This window comes from Pinus tabuliformis, chromosome 4_2, assembly GCF_031772625.1.
Source record: "Pinus tabuliformis cultivar Carrire ecotype Pingquan chromosome 4_2, CPIR1, whole genome shotgun sequence".
NCBI lineage: Eukaryota > Viridiplantae > Streptophyta > Pinopsida > Pinales > Pinaceae > Pinus > Pinus tabuliformis.
In genome coordinates this window covers 946,037,537-946,049,931 of record NC_142304.1, presented here as the reverse complement: position 1 = coordinate 946,049,931, position 12,395 = coordinate 946,037,537, and positions in this window count along the sequence as shown.

Genomic DNA, 12,395 nt, shown 5'->3' with positions numbered 1-12,395 from the left:
AAGGCAATGATTCATTTCTCTACAACAAGTGCTTCTTTCATATTTTCTGTTAGAGTTGGTTTTGTAGCTCTATCTACAAAGATAGCTATATTTGAGGGTAAAGCTATTATATACCACTCGCTCCTAACTTTGTCACTAGGTTTAGAGGTAGTCGAATCTTATTTAAGAGTTTATTAAACCGTGAATTGAACTCTTTTATAGGTTCTTTAGACTCTATCCTAAGATTTGAAATATCACTAATTAATGTCGCTAGAGATCTATCATCACCATATTTAGTCAAGAACCATTCTTGAAAAATGTTCCAACTAGTAATGGATCTTGATGGCATGGAAAAGTACCAAGACCCAACTGATCCTTGTAAGGTATAAGGGAAAATCCTAACAACCACATCTTCCTCTGTAACTCCTTTTAATTGCACTGACAACATAGAGTTGTTAATGTGCTCATCTGCCTGTATGCCTGCATCTGGATTGAATTTCGGCAACCATTTCTCAGGATGAGCTAGCAATGGGTTTAATGGTGCGGGAATCGTGACCGCACCAGGATTATTCCATGGATTCTATCCCATTGTCGAACTAATACTAGATGACATCGCTGATGAAGTTCCAGATGATGGGGAAGGAGCAGATATTGATGTTTGAGGACGTTGAGAAACAAATGTTGAAGTTCCAGTTCCCTGTTGAACAACAATCTGAAGTAGAGGAGTGGATGGTTGACTTCACACTGGAGAAGATGAAATGGATGATGATGATGAGAAAGTTTCACTATCAAATCCTTTAGTTTTTTTTCTTGCCTGTTTCCTTTTAGGCAAAGGTAACTTAGTAGGTTCAATACCAAGCTTTTCACTCTGAAGTCTAGTGTGAGGATGAGAAGGAATGAATTGAGAAGTTACACTGCCTTGAGATACCTCAGATTTCTATGGAGATATTGAGAATCCTTGAAGTTTATGGATAAGAGACTGTACTTCAGGATATTGTAGAGTTAATTTTTCTGAGATATTTTCGGATTGAGCAGTGGTCATTGACTCTTCTACTTCTCCCTTGGAAACTGGAGTTCCAGCCTGCAAGGGAGAAGTTGGAGGTGAGGTGGAGGGAGATTTACTCTCGGAATGGGTTGTAGATTTGGGTTTGCTCGCCATTCACAGTTCATGCCCTCCTTCTAGTGCCAAAAATGTTGATGCCTCGAAAATCGTTGCATCAACATCGGGGAAAACCACCCGGTCCGGACCTTAAAGGCAACTCTTTTTCCGTTTGGTGTGGTGGCGCCAACAGGATATAATGGGACCAGTTTCCCAATGATTTATGAATGAGATGGATAAGTATCTAATTTACTTATATATAATGGCAAATGATGAAATATTTATTCTAAAATGCAATACTAATCTATCCCAGGAAATTTTTGTATTAGTGCAACTCTTAATGGTTCTCGTTGAAAAATAAGCATGTAGATGACTTTACTTTTAAACACGAATATTCATTCATATGATAATTACATTATTCAAATAGTTGAACAAAGTAACAATTGAAACATCATTACACTAATATTTATATATCATTGACACATATATAGATGAAAGATAACAATTCTTGAACATTTAATACTGATAAGTCAAAGAGATTGTTGTAAGAACTTTATACATACATCAACAATAGCAAAAATGAATGAATGGTAGTTCACATAAAAGAATGAAGCAAAACATAGATAATAGTACCATATGTGTCCGAATCCTTCAAACATGAATTTGCATTTGGATCCCTCTCTATAACTTAGAAATACTCTTACAGGAAGTAGTAGTGCATATCAGACAAAAGTACTCTTCATTAAAAGCTCATAATACAGGTCTAGTTTCATAAAAGATATGTATTGGAAGCACAATAGTGCAACTTCCAATCTAAGTCTTCATACAAAATTTTTAGGACCCTTTCTAAAAACATGAAAGGGTCTATAAATACTATCTAGACTAACTAACTATGAAATAAAAATGTTGTGAAATGATGTAACCAAATCACAAATACATGAAAACCTCCCCGAAATAGATATGCTTGTAGTCGGTAAGGATGGTTCATTGTTTCAGCTAACTATCTTTTGTCTTGAGCTAGCATATGGCGAGCATTAGTTGCAATTCTAGAGGATGACTCATACGCGAATACAACTGGGTAGTATAGGTGGCATCAGTGATTTCAGAAATCATGTAACCAATTGCATCGGTTAAGAATTTGATTGTTGTCCTCTGACTATATGGTTTCACAAGGAAGAACCAAAAGGTTTCCTATGTTAATCTTTGGATGCCCATGATTAATCTCTGCCTCTTTTCCATCTCTTTTTTCCATGTTTGCTCCAATGCTTTGACTGATGGTAATTTCCTTGGGGTACATTCTGAAATTAAATTTGACAAATAAAGAGTATTATTGATCAATTTCACTAAATTACTAGTCACTGATCTACATCTCGATGTTGCCCTTTCTACCTTCATCAGTTGAGTTTGCCACTCAAGGAATAGGATTTCCTTGTGTGATTCTAGAATTTGAGGCAAATTTGCAGCTTGTCCTTCCTTGGTTGCTTGTGAGGAAAGAAACTCTATTAGTGTCTCATCTGCTTGCTCCAACTTTTGTCTGTCATCAACCGACTTATCAATCATAGACGAGGAAATCTCACAGAAGGGAGGAACAAGAGAAATATTATACACAACAAGTTCAACTGAGTAGATAATGCTTTAGTAATTTAGAGAGCCTCTGATTTGAATTTCTCTACCTGAGGAAATTCTTTGAACTTTTCTATTTGTAATGACAGTTGAGCGATCTGTTCATCTTTCGATTTGCTCAACTGTTCATTCATTGTCTTTAGCTTGTTCAATTCTTGAGAAAACTCTTTTTGCTTTTGAACTGCATGTTGGTCTATCCTCTGTTTCTCTTTGAACAATTGCTCGTTTGATTGCTTCTGTCCTGCTAACTATTGCTCTAACTGCTCTATCCTTTGTTGTTTTTCCTGTACCTATGTCTCTAGTGAGATGATCACTTGATCCTTTTATTTAAGAAAATTGATGACTTCTGATGCCTTATCCATAGTATCTGCTGTATATGCCCCAACATACTAAGAGAGCTTAGGAAGATCTTCGGAAGAGTTGACTTCCTCTCTCCATACCACATTAGTTATCTCCATCTGTGTAGGTAAAAAAGAAGATTGATCAAATTTTCTCTTTTTTCCTTTGCCTCTTTATTACAACCCTATGCTTAGGGCTACAGAAGGCATCTAAGGGTGGTATTTCTTCTACACATAGAACAATCTCATCAGAAGGGTTCTCTGGAACTATTTCATCATCTGTCTGAGTCATGGGTGGGCCGCTAGTTCCTTCAGATGGAACTGTATTAGTTTCTGTCTTCTATCCAGTTGTTGCTTCAGGTATACTAAATCCCTTCAAGCTCTCCGTATTACTGATAATTGAGTCAAACTGTTGCCATTCTTTGAGTAGTTTGGGATCAATATGAATGTTTGAATCAATAAGTTCACTGCCCTTTTCTTGTCTTTGCTCCTGCTCTGGTGTTTTTTCCTTCTCAGGAAATTTTTCTGCTGCAGGAGCTTTATCAATAGCTTGCTGTTCAGTTTCGCTTGACTGGACTGCCAGGCTTCTTGCTAATAGGTCTAAGGGCAGAGTTTGCAACCTTTGTTTCCTAAGCCTGTTAAATGTTTCTAGCCCTTCATCTTGATACCTCATTTTGGCCAATGTTTTAACTTGAAATAATGATTCAACTGAGGAAAATAAATTATCAAATTCATCATCTTTATGATCAAACTTAGCAAGTTTGGCCTGAGATGTGACATCATAAGCAACTTGTCTTGGATTATATGACCTGTTAGGAATTGTGGCCAGATTCAGCATTAGCATCTTTTCTCTTTCCTTCTCTGCATGCTTATAGTCATGCAGAGTGAAAATGCTGCACCATAAAGGGAAGATTGGCCACATGTGCTTCTTTGAATCCTTAAGGGTTCTGGATGTCCCTTCTACTGTTATTTGGTAGGCCAACTCCCGAGTTAACAATTTATCAAACACATACAAGGGAAGAACATGGGGTTTGGTAAGGCTACCAAAAAGCCTTATATAAGTAAATTTCTCGTCCCCAAAACAACTGCCTACTGCTGTTAAATCGATTTCTGCTTCCGGGGATATCCTTGGAGCAGGTTTGTTAAAATTAGAATAATATATAGGGAGAATAAAACCATTGCAAATTTTATACAAATTATTTTTGTAATGCACCTTCCATAACTGTTGGTGGTAAATATGGATTGGATTCGGGTCTTGAGGAGTCCATTTCCACCCAAGTATTGGATATTCCGAATTGAAGAAAATAGTATCCATAATATAAGCACTATAATGGAATGGGGGAATAATCCGGGAAGTTTTAAGCACATTTGTTCTATACTCTAAAATTGTTGTGGCTAGTTTATCAGACAAGATATTAGCCCAATCCGTCACATAACCGTTGATGGAAGCTTCCATTAAGGGAACCATTTCTATGGTGAATTTGGCCAAATCATGTATTCCCCACATCCTACACATCATAGCCCTAGCATAACAATAAGGGGAAGCCAAAGAGTCAACAGAGTACTTACACAATGACTCGTGCTTGTGATTTTCTGGGAAATGTCTCCATTGCTTTATCGGGGCTGAATCTGAATCGCTCTCCTTTGCAAATGCCTCCAAGAATGACTTGTTGTATCGCTTCTCAGGTCGAGGTAAGTGGTACATTTTCATGAGATCTTCAGGCTGAAATGAGCCAAATATCCTCCCATCAGTTGTGCAAAAGGTTCTGTCCGAGACTGGAATTTTCTCCACCACCCATCTTACTACGTCGGTATATGGCAGGATTTTAGCTCGCGCTGCTAATCTGCGTAGATAGGAACAGTCTAGTTCTTTAAGAGTCCCTTCCAATTTGTTAGTTGAATCAATTGTGGCTTCCTCTAATAATTCCTCAGGCTCCTCTGCTTCTATTAGATTGTAAATTCTCTCCCAACTCGTGTTTCCTAGACCAAGGCACGTCGTATCTGAGATTAATCCTTTTTTGCTTGGTCCAGGATCTTTGACTGGATGAGCTGCTACTGTGGGAGCTGCTGCTGTGGACTTCTTTGATTTCTTACCCATTTTCTTTGGTTCTCTGGTTTTGGGAGAATTCTGCGCACACAGTTGCAAACAGTGATACAGAGAAAATGTTGCTGCAAGCAAATATGATAATGAATTACATCGATTGGCATAAAATAAAATATAGTTAAGGATTACCACGGATGAAATCCTTTGAAAGATCCATCCTTAACTACAATATTGAATAGCCGTTTAAACTGTCAATCATGGTAAATAATATCATAAATGCCCATCACGTCGCCCATATGCCAAATGATTGTTTTAAGTGTGCCTTAGATTTTATTGATTGACGATCAGCGATAAATCATTGATTGACGATTGGGAGTGTCAAAGGGAAGGCTTTTAAGACTTGCTTTAAATATCTCTAATCACCAAAAGGTGATACAATATAATGCATGCAAACTTCCGTTAATATATTTTCTTTTCGAGATGTGCACCTAATTAATAGATCGCAGTCGGGATTTGACATGGGCTTTATCCCTTTATCATGTGACTCCACTGAGTGCCGATCACCGATTGTGATTAGCTTTATCGCATCGAGAGTTTTTGGTTAGGCCTCTTCAAATGTTCCTTTATTGTTGACATGGTCGAGTCACCGATTGCCGATTGCGATTAGCTTTATCGCATCAGAGGAATTAAGGGGCTTTGCTTTATTGTGCATCGGAATTTGTTTTCCCTGATTTACCGATTGCGATGGCCTTTTCGGATCAGAGCATTGGGTGAGGTTGTTTTTTGTGTGTTTCCTTTAATATTGCGATATGCGATCTCCAATCGCTTTATCGCAATATAGAAATATTTTTTTAATATTATAAAGGAAACACTTTATTTCTTATTTAAAAGGTTGTATAAAATGATTTATTTACATCAGGGGTTTTAACAAGGATTTTTCTTATGATGAGGTACATACCATTTTATTCACACATCCAACTAAGTTTATTTTTTCTTTAAGGGACCCATTTCATATTAAAATTTTGTATAAAAATTTGTATGAAATGGGGGTTTTTTGTACATCACAACAGTCATATAAATTTTTTATAGTCTAATTTATTTTATATTTCAATGTTCATCGTCTTTCATGTCTTATACTCTGCATTGTATCTTCTCTCATTTTCAGAAGAGGAATTCAGTGTTGATGGTAAGAGGAAATATTTGAAGAAAGAGGAGAACAATAACACTGGAGTCACAAATGCAGAAAGAGAGAGAGAAGACAACTGGTCTAATGATACCCTTAGAGCTAATATCCTACATGAGACACACATATAAAGACTAATGGTCAAGTCTCTAGAGTTGGTGAATTCACCTACATTTCCTTGACAACACAATGATATTTTTTTGAAGTGATGAAATAATATTTCATGTGTAAATTGTAGCCCAACCAATATTAAGTTGGAAACTCATATTGTAATATTTGACATTTTATATAATATAATTTATGTGGTTGAAATTATTTATAGTTTCCCTTGATATTATTTTTTTCTCATATTAGATGAACATGCACATTGTATGCCATTTTTTTAGTCGCAAAATAATACTAATTAATTTATGTTGATTAATAATGAATACATAAAATCAATCTAAAACTACTAAATTAGTAGTTTATATTGATTAATTATAAACACAAATAAAATGAATATATGGCTAAATTAGTTGTTTATAATGATTATTATGAAAATAAATGAAATGAATATAAACATCTAAATAAGTAATTTATATAATGAATATGAAACTACCAAAAAATGATAAATTACTACTGTAAATGATAAATTTGTGGCAACTAAATTTTGCATATATATGACTATTAGTAGCTAATTAGTAGTATCTTATAACACGACTAATTTAGTTATATTTCTTTGGTCATTAATTGGTTTCCAACGACGGCTAAAATTTGCATATATATGACTATTAGTAGCTAATATACAATATCTTATAACACGGCCAACATTTAGGTCATTAATTGATTTTCTCAAGTGATCATATAGTATAATAGTTTGTTGTATATTTGGTCATTAATTGTGGTAATTAATGAATATATCAATGACTAAATCAATGACCAAATTTAGGACTAAATATACTACTAGACACTAAAATTGAGACAATCAATTAATGACTAATCTAGAAAGGACTAAAATTCGGTCACGTTATAAGAGCTATAAATTAGCTACTATTGGTCAACGACTGAAAAATGGTCATTTATATGCAAATTTTGGTCATTTTTTTAGTAACTAATTAGCCATTTTCTACTAGTGTATTAGATTATTTATTTATCGTTTGGACTATTCTGTGAACATACATCTATGTCCCATTCAACTAACCAATTCTATAGCCAAATAACTAAAAATATCATAGTTTTATTATGACAAGATGACTCCTTTTCTCCAGGAAATTTTAATTGTTGCAGAGTTCTTTTACATTTTGGCTCACACAAATTTTACATTGTTGTGGGTCAACATATATGATTCTTTCACATTAGTCTAATGGTTTATCGATTATGTCCATTCTTAGTTCTGTGTTTTCTTTTTATTTTATTACAGATTAAGATATACCTAAGAAGGTTTTTTATACATTCAAGGTTTTCGTTATTTTGGTTACTCTTCTTGTAATAAGAAGCTTAAAAGTGCATTATTACGCACACTGTTACTGGTTAAAAATGAATCCCTCATGTTTAATGACAATAATATCTTTGTATTTGCTAGTTACTTAACCTCTGCTATATCCTGTGGTGTTTTAAGAAAAAAATCATACCATTGTTTTAATGGAATAAGAGATTAAACTGGTCTATCAAGGTCTATGTACAAATAGAGGATTAATCTCACATTTATAAGTTGTACAATAGAGGTATAATTTTTCATTCCAAAGTCTATAAAATACATAAATAATCTAGATAAATAATCTTGCATTTCAGTCTTTATAACCATAGAAGTATATATAAGATAGAGAATTAATATTGCATAAGGCTAATACCTATCTATATATCCCTATTTGTTATGGAATTCTGGCAAGGAAATTCACCCGCTGACCACCCAACGAGTGAGTCTTCCAATCGCATCCATTGTTATAGAAATATTTGGGCATTGCAACACCAATAACATATGTCCATAAACCAAGGGCTTATAAGACCCTAAAAGTGTTGTTTCATACCCTAAAGGAACAAGGTCAGTTGATTACATAATTTCCAAGAAGTTCTCCTGGAAAAACTGCTAAGAACTGGTCAAAACTGGACCATACAGACTGCTCCATGCTGAGGGTGCGATGCATCTCACCTGTTACACATAGAGGGTGCGATGCATACTAAAAATCCCTTCTGTAGGGTGTGATGAGCAAGAGTAGACAAATGGCAGAGGCAGTTTTCTAGGTGGAAACCCAGAAAATCTTCTAGAAACTGCTCATTTGACACTTGCCTCTCTGAATTCGCCCAGGGATGAGTAAGAGATCATGAAATCTCCAAGTGGAACCAATCCTATATTGTTTATGGTTATAGATCTCTACGCTTTGATGGTATTATGCTGCTTTGACTCTACAGGTGTTATTTGAAGCGGGACAAGTGAGGAAAGAGTAGCAAAACTCTGTCAAAGGAGGGAGGAAACAAGCAAGGAGCCAAGCGAAAGACTAGGGTTGGTACTCTCTGCTTCTCTCTCATCTATCTCTCATAAAGGAAAACACAAGTAACTTTAGTTAGTTTGTTTCTAAGATAGCTACTCGTCTTAGTGGGACTAGCAGCTCTGAATGGACACTAGTTTTCCTGATAACAAAATGGCGACTCCACTCGGGAATGAATATTTTGATTGTTAGTCACTGTTGTTTGCTTTATAAACCACAGACGGAGCCTGAAGTTAAGCCAACTAGCCTTCGAACTGCTTTTGCTATGCAACTGCAAAGTAGATCAACGCTGCTTCAGTTAATCTCTGGGTTGGTTTATGAACTGAACATTTGACTTGTAAACATCCTAAGTGCCCTGGTGGTAGCTCAAATAACCTTATTAGATCAGCCCCTATACTTTGTGTTTACTGCCTATCATTAGCTTAGCCTAAATCCTTGAACTTAGCTGCAAACTGTGAGTGAAAACCAAGCTCAGTCTCGTCCTTGGACCATCGCACTGTCTCTCATTGGCAACCTGGATGCATCGCACCTCCTTTGTGTTGCAGGTGAGATGCATCCTTGTTTCCCTGTGTTACAGGTGTGATGATTGAATGAGATTGTTTCTGCCTCCATATTTTGGTATTTTCTTCATTATCTTCAGCTTTATTCAGTAGTTTTGCTGTCTATGATCAGTATATCACTGTTGAAACTCTCTTCCTTTGCATTATTTAGCCTCCATCGATAAAGAATTGTGAATTTTTTTTTATTTTTTTTTCATCATTTACAGTTCTCCTTTGCAAAAAGAAGCTTAATCGAACTGTCGTATTTTTATTTGAAAGTGTCGGAAGTGTCGTTTTCAGTCAAAGAAAAGAGTGTTATAAAGTCTTCCTCTTTTAGATAGTCGATTACACTTTTGCTATTGTATTTGATTTGAATCATCAATTCTTTGAAGTGTCAAAAGTAGTTTTCAAGTTGAAATTGAAAGTGTCATCTTAGTCTTCCTTTCGTTTTTGAACAAGAAATTGCTAAAGTGTCGCTTTGAGAAAAGATAGTTTAGATCTGTACTTAGTTTTCTTTTTGTCATCCTCACATTAAGGAAACTGAAAAACAAATACATGCATGTGCATTTTCATTTAGACTACATGCGGAAATTGATTTAGGACAGTGCATCTTAGTGTGTGCTCTTTGCTCTATGTTGAAAGAATTTTACTTCTCTTTCCTTAGTAGCTAGGATTTTCATTGCAAAAATAAAGTAAACGACTGTTTGTCATCTTAGCTTGCATATTTAGGAATTGTATATCTACATCACGTGGTGAACCTTAAAGGAAAACTTCTTAAGAAATATCAACTGTAAAATAAACCTCAATGAACATTAAAATGCTTTGGAACCTAACGTACAACATCTAGAAGTCTAGGCTAGAGACGTATTGCGGTGTCGTAAAGCCTGGTAACTATCGTTTTCATCGTAGGTTGGGTGATTCCTCCTCCTTGATATGACAAGTACCGGTATGGACTTGTGCTCCCATGTACCATCGAGTATATATTGGGAGACCATAATAGGCAATATCCTTTATCCTTAGGAAGTCGTGTCTATCGCCCTATCGATCGCAATGCACTGAACACAGCATTCGGGAAGATTGACTGCCATACATAAAATGTATTCTGTAGTTTTTCGATTGGTTTGGTAATCCCTCTATCTAGATTTCCAGAGTAGTCACTTTCATTCCTTTTCAAACTCCTTAAAAGAAAAGGTCCATCTGAGCACTTGTCACTTCAGGCTCATTCAAAAATCGAAGGCAACTAGAGTCATCTTTAGCTTTTTCTTGACTCTTTAAAATTAAAAAAGCAAGTTGTATCAAAGCATCATAAAATTCATTTAATTCGGAATAAATTTTTCTGCTTTTTATTTTGAGTTGATCAAGTAATCCGTAATCGTGGAAGAAATTCAATCAAAACCCTGTCGTTCGTGGAGACTAACGAGTCAACTGTCTTTGACTACGTAAACAAAACCATTCTAAGCCAAGTGGTCTCATTTAATTGGGTCAAAGTCTCCTGGTTTATTTGAAACTTGTGTTTCAACATCCTCAGAGACTCTAGTTACTCCAACTATTTCTGGTATCCCTGCCTCTACAGAAGAAGTTCCGCAGTTACAAGAGGACACTAGAACTGATCCTAGTGTAATGACAAACACTTCTATTCCTGAACCAGCTCCATCTAGGACTGATTCAGAAGGTGTCGCCCCTCCAGCATCTGTCATTGCAGAGTCTATACCTTCTTCGGCACCAGAAATATTTTACTGATCCGGATTTAAACATGAACGCAATAGATTATAGAGATAACCATAAATATAGAGATGCAATAACCATAAACACAGAGATGCAGCGGAAATAATGCTTCATTTCATTAATGGAAACTACTGAAATGTGCTTACAACCAGAAATGGAAATAAACCAGCTAGGGCGATGGTAGCTTATCTCTGAGAAGAGATGTGCGGCTACATGCCTCTGAACTGTTCCGAACTGTGTTACAATGAGGCTCGAAGGCCTATTTATTGTTGAGAAACAATGGAAAACCCTTCACATCCCGAAACCTAACCCTAGAAGATGAAACGCCAAATTGTGGGCCCCGTTTGGGTAAATTGGTACATCAATTTCCCGGGGTCATAACTTTGGCATACGATCTTCGTTTGACGCGTACGATAGCTCATTATAAATATCTATCCGAGTACTACCACTTTGGGAGGCAACATCGGTCCATGGACCCATTTTGCCCCAGATTCCCAAAATAACGTCGTTTAGGGCCTCAAAACGGCTCCGGAAGTTCAGGACCCAAAAAACTGCTAAAAATAGTAAACCGTGCTACAATTTAGGAAACTGAAAACACTGAAAGAGACAGTTGTGGGGGTCCAAATGGGATAGGTGGGTGGCCACCAACATCCACCTGGATCATTCCTCCCCCCTTAGGAAGCAATGGTCCCCATTGCGTTGAGTTCCTCCATCTGCTGAACTTGTCCTGCAATCTCTGATGTGTCCAGTGATGGTGGGAAGCATGGTCGACGATGCTCCACATTGAGCATTTGGTGCAAGCAAAGGAATGGAGGAATGATGTGCTCCAAAGCATTGTTCCCCATAGCCTTGGTACTGGTGTAAGGACCATGTCGGAGTGGTCTGAGTTTCTGATGGGTTCTGGTAAGGCGTTCCCTCTGCAGATGGAACCAGATTTTGTTGCCCACTTGAAGCTGGTGTGGTACCCCTGTGGGTGAGGAGAAGTTGTTCCTGTGTTCTGTCATGACCGTATTCCTTTGTTGTTGCCGCTGCGTAGAGGAACCCTTTGCAGGGGTCATGGATGTAGCAACGATCTTCCCCTTACTTTGGGAGTGACCCAGACAGATGAATTTCCTGGTCTGTGATATGAGCTTGCTGCCTTTCTTGGTAGTGATCAAAGATGTGGTTGTAGGTGGGGCTACCTTCGGTATCCTGTATAATGAATTATTCAAAGAAATAATGACAGCACGAGGCCTGGACTCATACACAACATGTCTCCTCCACAAGTATGGCTGGCCTAATAATACATCACAAACATCCAGAGGTGTAACATCACACAATACCTCTTCTGCGAAGGGTTTGATGCTGTATGGAAGGCGGCACTGCTGGCGAACTTTCAGATCTCATCCTTCGTGAAGCCA